An 18,814-nucleotide genomic window follows, 5' to 3' on the forward strand; every position below is an offset into this window, starting at 1 on the left:
TTAAGAAATCAACTTACATTTCAAAAATCGATTTTTTTTTTCGTTTTGCTTATTTTTGCTGAAAAATCGCAATCAACAAGTACAACTTTTCTAATCACAAATACACAATTGAAAACCCGTAGAAATTGCAAAAGTTCTAGAGAACCACTCTATTGTTATATTTGGCAATGAAAAGTAAGCTGTTTTGTCATTCCAGAATTACAGGGAAAGTAAGTAAGTAGTTTTACAACAAAATTGCAAAAACATGAGCAAAACTTTGGTTTTAATTATTCTTTTCCTGAGTTTATTTTGAGCACGTTTTGATCAATAAAAAACCTTATTCCTCATGATTTAAAGTTTTTCATTTTTGTGTTTTTTTTTTTGTAGTTTTTTATTGATAGAATCAGGCCTATCCTGTTTATGTCTTTTGGTGTTTTTTGCTTTTACATAGTTTTTATTCGTTTCCATTTTTACTTTTCATTTTCTTAATTTCGTTGATGTTGAGGCTGGATATCATCATTCAAAAAACTGAATTGATTTTGTTTAATTCTTCACAAAGATGAAAGCTATTCTAAAGGCTTAAAGATACTGCACTACACTTTCAGAATTTGACCTACTTGGTAAAAATAAACAAAAGCTTTTATTTATAGATATTAAAAAAAAGGGAATTTATCAAATGTTTCGTTTTACAAAATTAAAAATTGAACTTCAAACAAGTCAGACAGGTAATCTAAAATTTTATTAAATTTCTGTAAATCTCGTTTTAGGCGCAGACTTTACGGTTCAATTTGATTTCTTAAAAAAAATAAGGTAGTTTGTCGTGTGCAAATCTACAAAAGGCTTGGCATAAAATGCACTTTTGGCATTGCAAATTTCAATGAAATTTCAAGTCTTTGTATTAGAAAATTAAATAACAAAATATGCTCATCCCTTTGATTATTTATTACCGATCGGATTGAATTTGAAAATAACGTTTTTGAAGAGATGTTATGTTTCTTCACAACAAAAATGTTGTTTTGTGTTGGTTACATGAATTTCAAATATCTTGTTAAAACAGACGTTGAGTTGAGGTATCATTTTTATAAAAAAAAAACCTACGATACTTTTAACATTGGTTCCAAATTGGTTCATGTTTTCTTTAGATTTTTATTTGCGTCGAAAGAATTCTAAGAAAAAAAGTGACACCCCTCCTTCCTCAGATTTCATGCTATTAGCTTTCTTCGGTATGGCTGGCTGGTTTCATGTGGTCTTTCCTGTGCGCCCCAAAAATCCCAGCATCTTCCCCACCCACCCCACGTGGCCTCTCCCAAAAACGCATCCTTCTTTCCTCAAGTTTCACCGTGTGACTGTGTGTGTGTGTGTTTGCGAGACGTGTGATGATGAATATGCATGTATGCGAGGGAGAATTTGTTAGAAAGAGAAAGAGCGCGCGAATGTTTATGTAATATTATTCCACTGCGGTGATCCTGGGCGCACTCGAACTGAAAATCCGACACAGTTGCGCGACAGAGTGAAAAACGGAATACATCCCCCTTCCTCTCTAGCCCCCACCTTGGGTGGCCTCCAAAAAAATGCGATGCCTCGGACGTGAACGCACCACGGTCGGGTAGATTTTCCACTTTTCCGATTTTCCGACATCCCGCCAAACACACGCTGGCGCTCTGGGTAGTAGATCCCGGATGCCGACGGGGTTTTTTCCTCGATTTTTATGTTCTTGGGTTTCTTGCGTGGTTTTCCACAAGATGTCCGGAAAATGCGCGGTTTCAACTATGGTTGTTTGAATTGTTTCGAAAGTGAAGACGATGGGCGACGATGATGGTGCTGCGCTGCAAGTGGCGGATCTTAAACTTCATACTGAAAGAATAAGGGAGATGCGTTTGCCGACGGCAAATCGGAATATAAGGCTTGCCAAACAGTTTTTTCAAGAATCCTTGCATCTTCGATCTTAAAATTGTGTACGATATTACCTCAAATGATTTCCTCTTTTTATGTTGTCTGTGCTGGCATTGTAACGTTAATTTAAAATATAATATTTTAAATTTTAAACTTGTAAAAACTAAATCAGGTTTCCCAATTTCAAGTGTAAAATCTCTTCTGAGATTTATTCGGCTTGGGATGCACGGTGGATGGTAACTTTTTCGTTTGACACTTTTTTTTTAGTTTTTACCTCGTTGGTTGGTCAAAGTCAAACTAAAAAGTGACGAACTGTCACTTTTTACACGGCGCTCACGCACACTATCAAAACAAACGTTTGGTAGTGTGTGTGAACTCCGTGTAAAAGGGGTGTCAAACTAAAAAGTGACTCCGGACGTTTGACAACAGTTGGTGTCAAACCATAGGTGTTTGAGTGTACCAAGTTTTGGTATTAGAGCAATGTTCCAATACTACGATTTTGATATAAATTGAATAAATTAAAATGAAACTGAGAAGATTAAAATAAAAAAAAAAACAAGCCAAAATTTGGCATTGCAACTAAGAAAAGTTTCCAACGATTCAACAAAGTTACTAAGGGATCAAAAATTCATTTATTTTACAACCAATTTTAAAAATTATTGTCAATAATTTAAAGAATTCGTGTTGAAAAGTCTTTTTGATGCAAAATTTATTCACGTACACAAATCCGTTTAACAGTTTCAGAGGAATTTTGTAAAAGATTAAAAACCACAAAATACCAAAATTTGGAACAGACTTAACAAGTTTTTAACGATTCCACAAATTTTCTTAGGGGGCATATAAATAATTCAAAAATCAACTTTAATTAACGCATTCGCTTTAAAATATCATTTTTATGCAAAATTAATAACATTGTCAAAATTGGGCAAAATTGTAGTTTCCGCAAAAACCAAAAAACGGTCGTTTTTTGAATTTTAATTTTTGTATTTTTTAATTCGGCTAAAACTTTTTCGGTGCTTCTGGTCCAAAGAAGCCATTTTGCATCATTTGTTTGTCCATATAATTTTCCATACAAATTTGGCAGCTGTCCATACAAAAATGATATACGAAAATTCAAAAATCTGTATCTTTCGAAGTAAATTTTTGTTCGATTTGGTATCTTCGGCAAAGTTGTAGGTATGGATATAGACTACATTGAAAAAAATGATACACGGTTTAAAAAAAATGATGAATTTTAATTTTAATGTTTTGCAAAAAAAAAAAATATTGTTTTTATTTTTTATTATTTTCTGATATTTTTTAGAAATGCCAAAAAATTTCAGAACGGTTAAAAAATCTTTGACCGATTTATGATATTTTGAATCAATACTGATTTGAAAAAAAAATCGTAATTTGGATCGCAACAATTTTTCAACTTCATTTTTCGATGTAAACTCGAATTTGCAATAAAAAAGTACTTTAGTTAAATTATGCTAAAGTACACCGTTTTCAAGTTGAAGCCATTTTTAGGTTACTTTTTGATACGACCTTTAGTTGCTGAGAAATTGCCATGCAAAGGTTTAAAAACAGGAAAATTGATGTTTTATATGTCTTATCCAAACAACCCATCATTTTCTAACGTCGATATCTCAGCAACTAATGGTCCGATTTACAATGTTAAAATATGAAACATTCGTGAAATTTTCCCATCTTTTCAAAAACAATATTTTCAAAAAATTTAAATCGGGACTAACACTACAAAAGTGCGTTATATTGAATAGATGAACCTTTTTGAAATGTTAGTCTTGATTTGAAATTATAATAATAAAATCTAATATAAATTTGTGTGATGTAACATTTTGCTTTTCTATTATCCTTGAGACTATTTTTCAAGAGTTCACGAAAACCAAACTATAGTATTGATACCAGAGAAAGGTATGCTCGGGAGATCTTTAAACGTTCGAGTTCTTATTACTTTTGCGTTCTTAAATTTTGAAATGGTTGTCAGATCGTTAATCTTTTTGCTCATTGAAATAATCTTTCGATCGCAATCAAACGAATAAACCCGGAATTTTCTTTATCAATTTTCATAAAATCATGTGAGATGTGCTTCATGACAATATATAAATAATAATTTTCTATTTTTTTTAACCTAGGCTTGTTAATATAGAATTATGGTCTCGATAACTTATACGTAATCGAACAATTTTTGATCATTTAAAACATCAAATTTTCGTGAAGAAGTATCAACTTGTAATCCAATAATAATATCACCTAATTGCTATTTTGCTGTCAGATCAGTAAATATTGCAAAAATTCACGCAAAAAAATGTAAATGGTTGAAAGACGAAAACCGCAACCAGTGCGTGTCTAATGTAAACAATAACTGATGTGAACAATGTTTAAGGCCATAATAATGAATATATGAAAATCTTCTTGGGAAACCACCAAATAACTTGATAATGGAAATGCGAGAAAATAGTTTTATTCCGTTAGTTCAAGAATTTTGATAAAGATATAAAAACATACGAAAGAACGTTATTTGCTTCTGAACAATCTGAATTTTCTGCAAATATTTGGATAAGCAAATCTACAGACTTAATTTTTACCGAGTTCGGTAAAGTTTATCGAATTTTCAGCTGCTGAACAGTTCAGTACATTGAAAATTAGCGAATTCGGTAAAGAAGTTCATTACTGATATTCGGTAAAATTTTGTTCATTTTGACTGATGGTTTACTGATCTAAACTTAACAGATTTTTCAACAACCAAATACGGTAAAAAACCTAGGTGTGTGAGTGCTGTATCCGACTCTAACAGATTTTTACACCGCCAGTATTCATCATAAATTTGCAAATTTAATAACGATTGTTCTGAGTCACGTGAACACTTTTCATCACTTCCTATTCATTCACGTTATTTTGGCATAGATGAACCGATAACGATTCCATTCAATTTCCCCCTTAAATCGAATATTTCATGCTTATTTCTACTTGCATCTTGGTTTACTGAAAATTAAATTAATTTATTGAATTTGCCTCAATAAACGGAGGTACTTATCTCAGAAATTTGAAAATCCCTTCAAATCCTATTTAGACTTACATATTACCTGTAACCCTGCTCGTCAACGAACGGATCGTGGAAAATGTCCACTTCCTTGTGACCAAAGTTAACCTAATCCGACTTTACCTTACTTTATCGACCCGGTTCGGACGAAACTTGACGAAAAAGAAGTCACCGGGGGCAAAAGTCAACCAGCAACAATAACAACAACCACAGAAAAAGTCTATTTCGAAAGACGACACTGATCGTTATCCGCGTTTGTAATTAGTTTAGCTGACACGCCAACGTGGTCACGAGGGTGCCACAACGTGTCTTAGTGCCGAATTAAAACTAAGCAGCCGTAATCTGATTATGGAGTGATGAGGAGGTGCGATTGTCCTCTTTTTAATAAATGACGTAAAGTGGCGTCAAATTTAGGTTTGGTTTTAAGGTTTTTAGGTTGCTATAAAATTATAGTGCATCATAATTATCAAATATTTGGCGATTAATATGGTCTACAAAATGTTCAAGACCGCCGTTATAGATCTTTAAGGTGTGCGCATAACCAACTGTAACCTCCAAGACGAGAAACCAGCCAACCGTAGCGCCGAACGTCGCCACACGGCCGCCATTTTAATTTTTCTATTCCGATTTTTCTCTAATATTCTCAACCAACCGGAACGCTCTTATCATCGGACGCTATTGTTACGGCGGCGCCTGCTTTGTTACCCCACCCTCAAACCTTAAGCCTCCGGCCACCCTCCCCCAACCATCCAAACAACTTTGCCAACTTCGATACAAAAGTCCTACTCCACCAATGGCGTCCGTCGTAGGTGGCGATGATACGACGACGACGACTCGCTCCCTCTCTCCCTCCTCACAGGTCCCTGTGCCATAAAGCATGAAATATGTGTGTGTTTGTACTTTTGCCCGATGTTGTCAGCACAAACACCGCCGCCGCCGCAGTGCTGTTCTCTGATTTGACTGCGAGTTCAGTCATGCGTATAAATGTCAGTCAGCAAAGAAAAAGGTCGCTCAACGAAGCCCCGTGGAATCCGTGTCGGTAACTGCCTCACAACAGAACCGACCGTCGACAGGAGATGACGGCTCGGAACGGTTCGATGCGAAGTTTGCCATAATGGAGGGAGCTGCGCTTGTGTCAAAGTTGCCATAATGGCGCATTCGAACGGTGACAGCTCAGAAATGTGTCGAATACATGGAAGTTTGGTGAAACACTTTGCCAAATTAAAAACTCCTCTCCAATCTCGAACTTGGGGGTCTTGCAAAGAACTTTAAAAAACAAATTATGCTTACAAACATTTTGTCTATCTTTCTATCACGAACCTGATGGGAGTGCTCGGGAATGGGAAATAAACAAGTTTTTTCTTCAAAAGTAATACCGATAATATGTCCCTGCCTAGGCCTACTGCCCTTCACTTTATACTTCAGAAGCTGATAAAAGATGAAAATTCGCAGTTCACCGCAACATTTCTTGATGAAAAGTTCGCGTGGTTTTAACTCTGTGTGGTTGGGGTTTTTATATGTTTTGATTGCAAAATATTGAAATGCGATGGGAGGCAACTTTTAAGCATGTTAAAAGTTGTCTAAAATTTGAAAAGGACACTCAAACCCCGATGGTTTGACACTAACTCTTGTCAAACGAACGGGGTCACGTTTTAGTTTGACATCTCTTTTACACGGAGTTCACACACACTACCAAACGTTTGTTTTGACTTTGACCAACCAACGGGGTACAAACTAAAAAAGTGTCAAACGAAAAAGTGAGTGTATTAAAATGAAAAATTCTTCGTTTTTGAAAATACAATTATAAATTTGTAAAATATTTCAATAAAAAAAATTATTGGAAAAAATACAATGGAAAGTCGATTTTTGAAAACGTAGAAAATTGTTGCAACACAAATAGATATTAAGAAGCTGTATATTTTGAAATTTTGCAGTCGAAAATTTCTTTACAATAATAAAATCTCTACATTAATTTAAAATATCAATGTTTTTATTTTTTCAAAATGTGCTCGATGGAATAATAAAAAGTTTAACTAGTTGTTACGTGGACACTGAAAATGTTTAATTTTAATCAAAAATTGCTGGCTGAATAAATAAATAAACAAATATTTCTTTACAATTGCCTTCTATCCAACTCAATTAACTTCACACCTTAAACGAAATGCAAATCTCAAACTCCACTCACGTGATAAACACACCCGATATTTTCCTCCTAATTTACTTCCCTTTTTTATTTGCACCGCCAAACCTGTTTTGTTTCTGCCCCAAATCCACTAAATCACAACTGGCAGGGCTGAAATCGATAACTGTCAAACAATGTGACGAGGATTTCCTTGTCCCGCAACCTTAAGATTTAAGGTCTGCCTTAAGACAGGCAACACCCCACCTCAGATTGAGGTAGACAGTTTCGTTTTGGAATTTTATTTCTTCTAGACTCGTCCCCATAGAATTCAAATTCGTCAATTGGTATAGATTTCTTCAAATCACACAAATTTACATCCAATTCAATGTCGCTTAAGGTGGTCACTTTCATTTCGTCAAAGAAAGCCCTCTTTAAAGCAAAAAAGTTGAGACACATTACGGCGAACATTAATGGAATGGTAATGAGCTGTTCTAGGGTGGCACCCTCCGCCCCCTTAATCTCTCATCTTGGTGGGAGATTTTGCGGTTATCCCTCTGGAAAAGGACCAACGCAGCCGTCGGAATGGCAAACGGAATTATTCATAAGGCGAGGCGAGCACTCACCTTCATCACGTATTGATGAGGGGGTGCTGTCGACAAACAGGGCTCGGAAAATCGATAGAATTTGATGGGATCGATGGCGATGGGAAGAGGGGATAGAATGACGGAGTATTGATAAGCTCGATTGTCTGGATAATCTTGAAAAGTTTGTAATCGAATTTGGTGACAGATTTAAATGTTTTGAAAACAAGACGAAGCAAACATTTGTAAAATCAGTTATCAGTAGGGTTAAAGTATTTCCACGATTTCGCGGAACGGGTTGAATCCGTGAAATTAGATACTTTTAGTTAAATCTCGGTTAAATCTTCCCCTTGTATCTAAACACAATACAGTCGACTTTCTGGCTGTCGATCTTCTCGATATCAATATTGCTCCATCTAACGATGAATTCTTCAGTCTCTTCAATCTGCATACTCCAATTCTCTTCATTCCTCGATATTATCTCTTGCTTGAAGGATCTCTTCCTCGACGGTCCCTTGGATTCTGTTTGCTTTTAAAATCTCTTCCGGTTGTCAATAATTTCACTTTCTCATAGCTTGCATAGACATTTTTCTTCGCGAAACGAAGCTATGAAGCGTGTTTGACATAAGTTTGTTTTTGTTTGCTGGACGTTGCCATGATTCTCTCCCATAGCTGGGTATCAAGAAAAAAAATTCAATCGAGTCTTCCTTTTGCATCGTTCTTTAAACTGATGTTTCTCTTCCTCGACGGTCCCTTGGATATTGACAAACAGAGATTCGACTCTATAACCTTTTTTTTCTTCAATGTAAGTGAATAGAGAAAAATTACACACACAAAGTATAGCATTTGTGTCAGCTAATCTTAATACCATAATACACAGCAAAAAAGTAGTAATCCAGCTGCGTGTAAAAGGTTCGGATGTAAAATTAATTTTGCGTTATTTCATGATTTCTATGTCAATTCCATGTAATATTACACCCTCACATATGTAGCCCATCATTATGGGAAATGTACTTGACTGAAATGTCAAGCTCTTATTTTGCGTTTATCCTTTTCACTCTTCATCGGTCGGATGGCCGAGCAGTCTAAGGCGCCAGTCGTTACTGTTGGTGCTGGGTTTGAATCGCGTCGATTACAACTTTTTTTGAGTTACCGTAAACTGGGGTGACTTTGATAGCCCGGGGTGACTTTGATAGGTTTTTCAAATGCCCGTCAAATTAATATCTAAACATTTTTGAGAATTTTGAGTATGCAAAAATTAAGGGATAGCTTATTATCGAACATATATGCAAAAATATGACTGTTACATTAGATGTATCAAAATTAGTGGCCAAATCAAATTTCTATCAATGTCACCCCGGGCTATCAAAGTCACCCCAGTTTACGGTACCAAAAATTGTACATGCTGTGTGTCAAATTAAGTGTCTTTTTTGACGAAGGTGATGTGCATGCGATGCCAACTTTTCAGAAATGTCCAGGCTGTGCAAAAAATCTTTGACCGAGTTATGAGTATTTTAATCAATACTGATTATTTAAAAAAATCGAAATATCGGACACAACAATTTTTCAACTTCATTTTTCGATGTAAAATCAAATTTGCAATCAAAAAGTACTCTAGTGAAATTTTGATAAAGTGCACCGTTTTCAAGTTAAAGCCATTTTTAAGTAACTTTTTTGAAAACAGTCGCAGTTTTTCATTATTTTAAATTAGTGCACATGTTTGCCCACTTTTGAAAAAAATATTTTTGAAAAGCTGAGAAAATTCTCTATATTTTGCGATTTTGAACTTTGTTGATACGACCCTTAGTTGCTGAGATATTGCCATGCAAAGGTTTAAAAACATGTAAATTGATGTTTTCCAAGTATCACCCAAACGACCCACCATTTTCTAACGTCGATATCTCAGCAACTAATGGTCCGATTTACAATGTTAAAATATGAAACATTCGTGAAATTTTCCGATCTTTTCGAAAACAATATTTTCAAATTTTTTAAATCAAGACTAACATTTCAAAAGGGCTAAATATTCAATATTACGCCCTTTTAAAATGTTAGTCTTGGTTTAAAAATTATGAAACCATTTTTTTCGAAAAGATCGGAAAATTTCACGAATGTTTCATATTTTAACATTGTAAATCGGACCATTAAAAAAAAACTTGTTGATCATTAAAATATTTTTATATTTTTCCGACGAAAAATACGTTTTTTTGGAATTCTGAGCACGCCATCACGTCCAATTTTACATAAAAGTTTCTTTGACACCAACTTTCCATAACATCACCATTTCAGGCTGCAAATTACATATTTAAAAATACATCTTGTTTCGAATGTTCAAAAATTGAAGGGATCGTATCACCCTTCCGTCACGAGACATTGGATGAGTGGTCAGGGACAAAAATTACCGCTTAGGACAAAGTTTCACGCAAATCCAAGGTCGGGGCAACTTTTTCCGATTTCGTGTGAGTTGGTGGAGAATTACCAAAAAACAATATTTATTACAAATACAGTGATGTTGGCAAACTCCATACACAATTTCGCGTTGTTTGATACTTAAACTGAAAAAAATAGTACTTATACTTGTAACCGTTCGGAACCTCACTCGTGAAGGTTACCGCGATTTACGCGATTTGTTATTCGTTTTCTGTAAAAGTTGGGAAGTGTTCGCGTGTCAAGTGTTTTGTCTCCGGTAAACGGCCCAGCAAGTGACGTCCACCAAGAACGCAGCCAGCAGAAGCTTCCGAAACCGACCACCAGAGGACCTCGTCGGCAGTGGGCGGTAGAGATGTGACATGACGGTAGGTTGGAAGGTCAGGGAAAAGGCGCGGAAAGAGGAGGGGAAAGACGAAGACCGTCAACCGCCAAGGACTCCTCAAGACTCGTCCATTTGCCCGGAAAGAGTCATAGCGAACAGTTGGACCGCTACAAATCCACTGTTTCGCCAAGTAGTGTCAGTGCACGGCCACGGCCGTGAGTGATAGTGCCAGCGGGAACCTGGAGTGTTTGAGACCGCTGAAGGACATCAGGTATGTCCACCAAACCCGCCAGTTTGCCAACCCTAACGACCCCATCCGCCTAACCAACAAAACCAACCGTCATGGCTCACCTAACCTCAAACATCACCTTCAGGACCCCTCGTACCTCACGTTAAGTGCCAGTTCGGCACCGCCTCGCAACAACCGTGTCGAGGACACCAACCGGGGACTCGCCGCAACCATCGAGTCACCCCCAGAATCCAGTCCGCAGCCGGACATAGACCCGCGTCGTACCTGCGCCTCATCCGGGTATTCCGGACACCCTCGATGGTGCTCCGAAGGTCGTAGGACGCAACCAACCACGACAGAGGGCAGGACGACAAGAACCGGAACGAGTGGGACCATTGTACGACCGCAACCGGTCGAGTACGCCGCCAAGACCACACCCAGGAGGCTGCGCCGTGATACGGCGAGTGCCAAAACAACAACAAGCGGTTGCGCCGCGTGGCGGCGAGTAGCAGAAGCAACAGGAGGAGAGGAAGCGACGTCACCGGAAGCAGTGTCGGAGTACGGGGCCCCGAGAAGAAGGAAGAGCAGAGAGAAGGTCAGATAGCTTTAAGAAAGTGGGAGGAAATAGAGAAGAGTTCGATCGAAGTTGTGGAGTTTTCACTGGATTCCGACGCATTTCCCAGCTTACCGCGATTCAGGACCGCAGGCATGCCGACCCTGAGGCTACATGAGGGAGTCTCGGTAGCGCTCGTGAGCCGGTGGTAACCCGACAGTTACACTTTGGCGCCCAACAAAAATTAGACTTGTAGTCTGTTTTCAAGGGTTAAGCTTGGGGGAAAATTGCTTGAAGGAACCAGTTATCGCAGGCGTCTCTGGGAAAACATCCCGCCAGCTTGAATGAATTTCCGCACTTGTGTGATGGATAATTTTGACTTTACACGCTGCGATTGAACGATTTCGTTCGTCCATTGAGGGGTTCTGACGTCCAAATTTGTATGAAAAGGGCAATTGACAAAAAGAAGGTCGGAGTTGACCATTAATGAGTTCATTGATTGAGTTTGTATGGAGCAATCACTTCACCTGTGTATGAATTGCGTTATCTTTCAGCGTTGGTCAAATAAAACACCCAGCAAACTAGTCATTTACTTCAAGAATAAACCTAAAACTAAAACAATACTAGAGATTTTTCCAATTTACAGCTATTTTCTGCACCTTTAGGATGCATGAACAAATTTATAGGTTTTTCTAATCAATTTCTCACTTGAGAATGTGCAAATCTAGTAATTTAACAAATTTTATCGCGCTTTCACACCTACCTAGGATTTTACAATTACGATTTAGTCGTTAAAACAAGGCGGAATGCCCTAACTAGAATAACAAATTGATTTTCAGTTTAAAATCTGCTTCCGTACTTAGTTCTTTTTAAATTTTATAAAATTACAATTCAAATAACGCGACACGTGATTCTGTTGTTAGTACACGTTGATCGTAGAACACCGAACTGGTTGCATGCTGTTCAGCGGATGTTCCAGGTTCATCAGTGAAGACTTCAGCTGGATTTAGTACAGAGCAGAGCTGAAATGAGAAGATTGAGAACAAAATTGAAAAATGTATCATTGTGATAGTGTATTTCGAGCACGTGAAAGCTAAATTTTTACAATTTTTAATGTGTATTGGTGAACATTTGGTGCGACTAATGGAAATACAAGAATAGTTTGAAATGTTTCAATAATTTATACCCAAATCCCTGAGAACTAATTTAGTACATCCCAGTACTAGCATGAAAGATGATGAAATCAAGAACATATTGAATTTTAACCTGAACTACTGAGCAAGAATACGTACTAGAATACCAAAGAGGTTAGAATATTTTGAAATTAGTCGCAAGTTAGAAAGAAGTGTGAGCTGAGTTCCACATCACAAGCTTTTGTTTGAGTTGTGGAGACTTGTAGGAGTTTTATCAAGGAACAATTTTTACAGAAATTCTGATTCTTTTAGTTAAGAATTCCTAGATATTTCAACAAATTGGTTCAAATTGGTAAAAGGAGTCCAGCAGAAGGCTGATAAGGAAGTAGTAGGAGTTTCTTTACTTCTCTCACTTAGTGAGATGGAGAAGCTTGGTTGTTCGTAAGGCAGAGCAATCATGATACTTGGCAAAATAGTAAGTCCTGGAAATTGTTTTGTCCGTTTCCTGTTTGTGTACGTTTGTTTGATTCGTGAGGTCTGTTGAAGTTAATAAGTTATTTTTCGTCAGAATCTCAGTGTAATCAGGACAGTTTGTTACAAACAGTGAAATCTGGACAGCATAAATTTTGAACCAGTATCTAGGAGTTTAGTAGGAGTTTAGTAGGAGGTTTTTAGTAACAAGTAGTTACGCAATTGGAAGGTGACTTACCTGATGGTGAGTTAAGAGGCAGTATTTGTAGATTCTGCTCGGTTTGTTCTAGAGGTCGTATCGAGGTGCTCCGATTTGAATGAAACTTTCAGGGTTTGTTTGTCTATACATGAGATGAACTCATGCCAAATATGAGCCCTCTACGACAAAGGGAAGTGGGGTAAAACGGGCATTGAAGTTTGAGGTCCAAAACACATGAAAAATCTTAAAATTGCTCGCATTTCTGTAAAACTTCATCAATTCCAACTCTCTTAGATGCATTCGAATGGTCTTTTGAAGCCCTTCAAAATGTGCTATAGACATCCAGGATTGGTTTGACTTTTTCTCATAGCTTTTGCAAATTACTGTTAAAAATGGATTTTTTTAAAACCTTAATAACTTTTTGCAACAGCCTCCAACACCCATACTCCCATAGGTCAAAAGTTAGGGAATTTCATGCACTATAAGCCTACGGTATTAACTTTTTGGCCAATCGCAGTTTTTCTCATAGTTTTATGATTTTTCTATAACAAACATTTTACAACGTTGGTTTTTGCCCTGTAGGCTTCCATAGCGGCACTTTTTGGTCTCAATTTTGACATATTTGGAATCCTCAGAAAATTTTACATTAGATTGAGGTGTTGGAATTTCGAATTTGATTGGAAAAAATGCCATTTAGAATTAATTAAAATATTATTTAGCATTTTGTTGGATTATGGGTAAAGCAAGAATTCGCCTACTTGATACAGCATTTGACGTATTGATCATAGGGTAAATAAGATCTATTTCTTTTTTCAAAAATGTTTTATTTAATTATTTTTTAAATTAAAATTACAACTCCAATACTTCTAACTTACGTGAAATTGTCCGAGGATTCCGAATATGTCAAAATTGAGACCAAAAAGTGCCGCTATGGAAGCCTACAGGGCAAAAACCAACGTTGTAAAATGTTTGTTATAGAAAAATCGTAAAACTATGAGAAAAACTGCGATTGGCCAAAAAGTTAATACCGTAGGCTTATAGTCCATGAAATTCCCTAACTTTTGACCTATGGGAGTATGGGTGTTGGAGGCTGTTGCAAAAAGTTATTAAGGTTTTAAAAAAATCCATTTTTAACAGTAATTCGCAAAAGCTATGAGAAAAATCAAACCAATCCTGGATGTCTATAGCACATTTTGAAGGGCTTCAAAAGACCATTCGAATGCATCTAAGAGAGTTGGAATTGATGAAGTTTTACAGAAATGCGAGCAATTTTAAGATTTTTCATGTGTTTTGGACCTCAAACTTCAATGCCCGTTTTACCCCACTTCCCTTTGTCGTAGAGGGCTCATATTTGGCATGAGTTCATCTCATGTATAGACAAACAAACCCTGAAAGTTTCATTCAAATCGGAGCACCTCGATACGACCTGTTTCACATCGGTGAAAAACTCGCTCTTAAAGAAGTTGAAGGAGCGCGCGTTGTTGGAGTAAGGTGCGATGTTATCGGCCTAATAGTTTCCTGTAATGGAAAAAATTGGAGTGAGTGATCGGCAGCTAGTTAGTGAAGGAGATCTGGTACGATTGGCGAATAGTTACCTCTGTAAACAATTCTTTTAGAGTGCTACGTCGTCCAATACTGTACATTACAGCTCCATGCTAACGTAGTTGGGTGCATCCAGGACTCCGGGTCAAAACTGCAGCAGGCAGGACCCAATTTTAAGCCCAGAGTTGGCAAAAGTTGTTAAAGTTGAAGTTCCGGAACAAAATAGTTGAAGTTTAGTAGAAGTTTACGCAACGAGGTTTGCAAAATCGAGTCTGGTCTCAGGTATCCGTAGAGATGGTGAGCCAGTTCTCAAAATTGAGCACGTACTGTAAGCCAGCTGCATACATGGTTGTAAAAGTTCTTCAAACCGTGTATTGCGCTATAGTTGGTGACCAGTCGTGAAGGTGGCAGGTGTTTAGTACCTGTGAAGTAGTAGAATGGCTTAATGAGCTGAATGGTGAGAAGACGTTGGCAGATATTGGAATGAGGTAGTAGTTTTCGTTTAAAGCATCGTCTAAGAACTCTATTACTCATTCTCAATCATCGCTAAGCCACGTTAGTGTTGGTGTTGACACGTGAATTGTGTCATGGTAGGAGTTTGCAAATGCGACTTTACTGTTGCTGATTTGTATGAGTGAAAATGAATGAATCAAAGAATGAACTTTTGGAATGTGAAAAAGAATGTTACAATGAATGAATGAATAGTAAATAAGTGAAATGAATGTAAGAAAAGAATGAATGAAATGAATGAGTAGAATACTTTTGGCAGCAGTTTTGCATGTTTATGTTGCTTGATTCTTAGGTAGAACTAATCACACCACTGTTAATAAGTCTTTAGTGGTGTGTTTAGGAAACTGAGGTATCGAGTGGCAGATGTGTGTAAAATTGGCTGGTAATGAGAATTTTACGACCTTGATTGGGTCAACTAAAGACACTTTGTCTAACATTTTACACTGTAATCAGATGATTCACCACAAATAAAAAAAACACAATAGAATTCAGTTTCCCTGAAAAGAAGATAATTCACACTACTTACCTTGAACCGCATAATATTTTCCTCATAGTCATAATAATCAACTTTCCCAAGAAAAGAACAAATCAAAAAACCCCAGGAACGACACTTGAAAATTAAACTTCGCATTGAATTCATTTGGCCAATGCTTTTCTGCGTTTAGTTAACCAAAAATTTTGAAGAAAATAAGTCGGAAAAGTGTCCAAAATCCTGAAATTTTCAGAATTGAACTTTTATTGGAAAGCACCACGTTTGTTCCACAATAACACAATATCGTTTGACAGCCGATGTCAGATACGCACGTACACAGATGAAATGACAGTAGAAAAGAAGTACTAGAGTGCTTAAAACAACTCTGACAACGATGAAATGTTTCATGCACAATCCGCGAATGACTTTGTTTTTGTAAATAGGCATGCTCCGGAGTTCGTAGTTTTTGTTTTTTTAATTATTTATTTGCATGATTTAATTTTAATTTGTTATTTGTGCATGAGTAGCTTTGTTATTTATTTATTTATTTATTTATTTATTTATTTATTAGTTTGTCTTGTAAATAATAGTTTGTTGAATTTTAGTTTGTTCCTTTTTGGATTTTGGTGAGATTTGTGACAGTATAAATCAATGAGTTTATCGCTGGAGGCTGGAGTTGAAATATACGTTGATGGCCAGTACACAGGTTCGTCCTGCTAAACAGCGCGGAGAAGGATTTCCTTCGTTGATGCCTTATGACCCCGATAACTCAGATCACAATACTGTCCAAATTTTGCATGTTTTTCATAGAATGTTGGCTGTCGGAATCAAGAAATGGGGTGTGAAATATTTCATGAGCTACAGTGTGACGCTAATTATCAGTCCTGTAGATATTATTTTGAGTTTGGAAGGTTCAGCTAGGCCGCTTTGACGTGGTTTCAACATGCAATTTTTTGTAAAAAAATATTTGTTGTGTAAAAAAAAAAATCCTTGCATACAAGTATTTTTTTTTACCCGAGCTGGGGGAGAGTGTAACCGTTCGGAACCTCACTCGTGAAGGTTACCGCGATTTACGCGATTTGTTATTCGTTTTCTGTAAAAGTTGGGAAGTGTTCGCGTGTCAAGTGTTTTGTCTCCGGTAAACGGCCCAGCAAGTGACGTCCACCAAGAACGCAGCCAGCAGAAGCTTCCGAAACCGACCACCAGAGGACCTCGTCGGCAGTGGGCGGTAGAGATGTGACATGACGGTAGGTTGGAAGGTCAGGGAAAAGGCGCGGAAAGAGGAGGGGAAAGACGAAGACCGTCAACCGCCAAGGACTCCTCAAGACTCGTCCATTTGCCCGGAAAGAGTCATAGCGAACAGTTGGACCGCTACAAATCCACTGTTTCGCCAAGTAGTGTCAGTGCACGGCCACGGCCGTGAGTGATAGTGCCAGCGGGAACCTGGAGTGATTGAGACCGCTGAAGGACATCAGGTATGTCCACCAAACCCGCCAGTTTGCCAACCCTAACGACCCCATCCGCCTAACCAACAAAACCAACCGTCATGGCTCACCTAACCTCAAACATCACCTTCAGGACCCCTCGTACCTCACGTTAAGTGCCAGTTCGGCACCGCCTCGCAACAACCGTGTCGAGGACACCAACCGGGGACTCGCCGCAACCATCGAGTCACCCCCAGAATCCAGTCCGCGGCCGGACATAGACCCGCGTCGTACCTGCGCCTCATCCGGGTATTCCGGACACCCTCGATGGTGCTCCGAAGGTCGTAGGACGCAACCAACCACGACAGAGGGCAGGACGACAAGAACCGGAACGAGTGGGACCATTGTACGACCGCAACCGGTCGAGTACGCCGCCAAGACCACACCCAGGAGGCTGCGCCGTGATACGGCGAGTGCCAAAACAACAACAAGCGGTTGCGCCGCGTGGCGGCGAGTAGCAGAAGCAACAGGAGGAGAGGAAGCGACGTCACCGGAAGCAGTGTCGGAGTACGGGGCCCCGAGAAGAAGGAAGAGCAGAGAGAAGGTCAGATAGCTTTAAGAAAGTGGGAGGAAATAGAGAAGAGTTCGATCGAAGTTGTGGAGTTTTCACTGGATTCCGACGCATTTCCCAGCTTACCGCGATTCAGGACCGCAGGCATGCCGACCCTGAGGCTACATGAGGGAGTCTCGGTAGCGCTCGTGAGCCGGTGGTAACCCGACAGTTACATACTTTTAAACTTACTACAGCATCTAAAGAATGTGACTGCAGCAAAAGTTTTAAAAGTCTGTGAGTTTTTTTGTTGGAATAGGTCCGTAATAATTAAATTTTTATCTATTATCATCGATAAAAATAATAAAATAACGAAAACATTATCGTTTGCGTTATCGATTCTCGATAATATTATCGTTAACAGTTTTGCAAAAATTACATAAGTCCGCAATAGTCCGAGTAGTGCGGTGCCTGTGTGGACGCGCAGTCCTGTATTTTCGTGTTATTTTCCGTCTCTTTTGTGTCGCTATTTGTGTACATGGGGTGATTGGATTTCTTCTTCTTCTTTTTTCATTTATTTTTTGTTCGCGCGTTCGTTGGCCGATGAATTTTATTTTTGTTCTCTTTATAAAGTTTTCGATAGAAACGATCCGATTTTTGTTTTTTGAGACAAGCAAGTCGTATTGCTGGATTAAGTCCTTTCCATATCATCGAGGATCGGAAGGCACGTCGACGGATATGTTTTAAGGCTTATGATATAAAATAATTTTAATGAATGAAGCCCTTCATACATGATCGTTGATCGGAAGGCACGCCGACGGAGAATTTCTGGAGAATCGCGGTCGAATTAATACTATATTTAAATCCCTAGATAGGTATCTTTCCGCAGCCAGCTGCCTAAGATTTTTAAAATTTCAACCCATAAACAAATTGCTCATGGTCGCATCACCTACCACAGTGAATCCTGACCTCATACCCACACACTAAAAAATTTGGAATATTACATTCATCGGAATCGCCAATCTGATGTAATGATTTATAATGTACAAGAAAATTTGATGTAAAATTACCTTTGTTTTGACACAATCAGACAAAATTTGCCCTAGCAAGCTTCTGCAAAAAAACATAACATGCGAAATCTAATAAAACATCAAACATAACCTAATATTACATCTTATTTGATGCACATAACTGGAGCGTGTTTTATGATGTAATCTTACATCAAATAAAACAGAATTTCACGCTCTTTGTTAGCTACACGATTGAAAAAATGTGACAAGCAAACAAATGTCAGCCATGTTTACAAGAGTGAAAGTTGCACTGACTGGATTTTTTCTTCTCAATTTTTTCCACAATTTTGT

The 18,814-nt window shown here is 38.0% G+C and overlaps 1 long non-coding RNA gene across 1 annotated transcript; it reads right to left on the bottom strand.

Moving 5' to 3' along the window:
• Positions 1-14,409: 14,409 nt before the first annotated feature.
• On the bottom strand, positions 14,410-15,932 carry LOC120412756 (uncharacterized). Its single transcript, XR_005604858.2, has 3 exons — positions 15,534-15,932; positions 14,551-14,919; positions 14,410-14,473 (listed from the first exon to the last, which is right to left on the bottom strand). It is a non-coding gene; the product is annotated as an uncharacterized LOC120412756 (long non-coding RNA).
• Positions 15,933-18,814: the final 2,882 nt, after the last annotated feature.

This window comes from Culex pipiens, chromosome 2, assembly GCF_016801865.2.
Source record: "Culex pipiens pallens isolate TS chromosome 2, TS_CPP_V2, whole genome shotgun sequence".
Taxonomy (NCBI): Eukaryota; Metazoa; Arthropoda; class Insecta; order Diptera; family Culicidae; genus Culex; species Culex pipiens.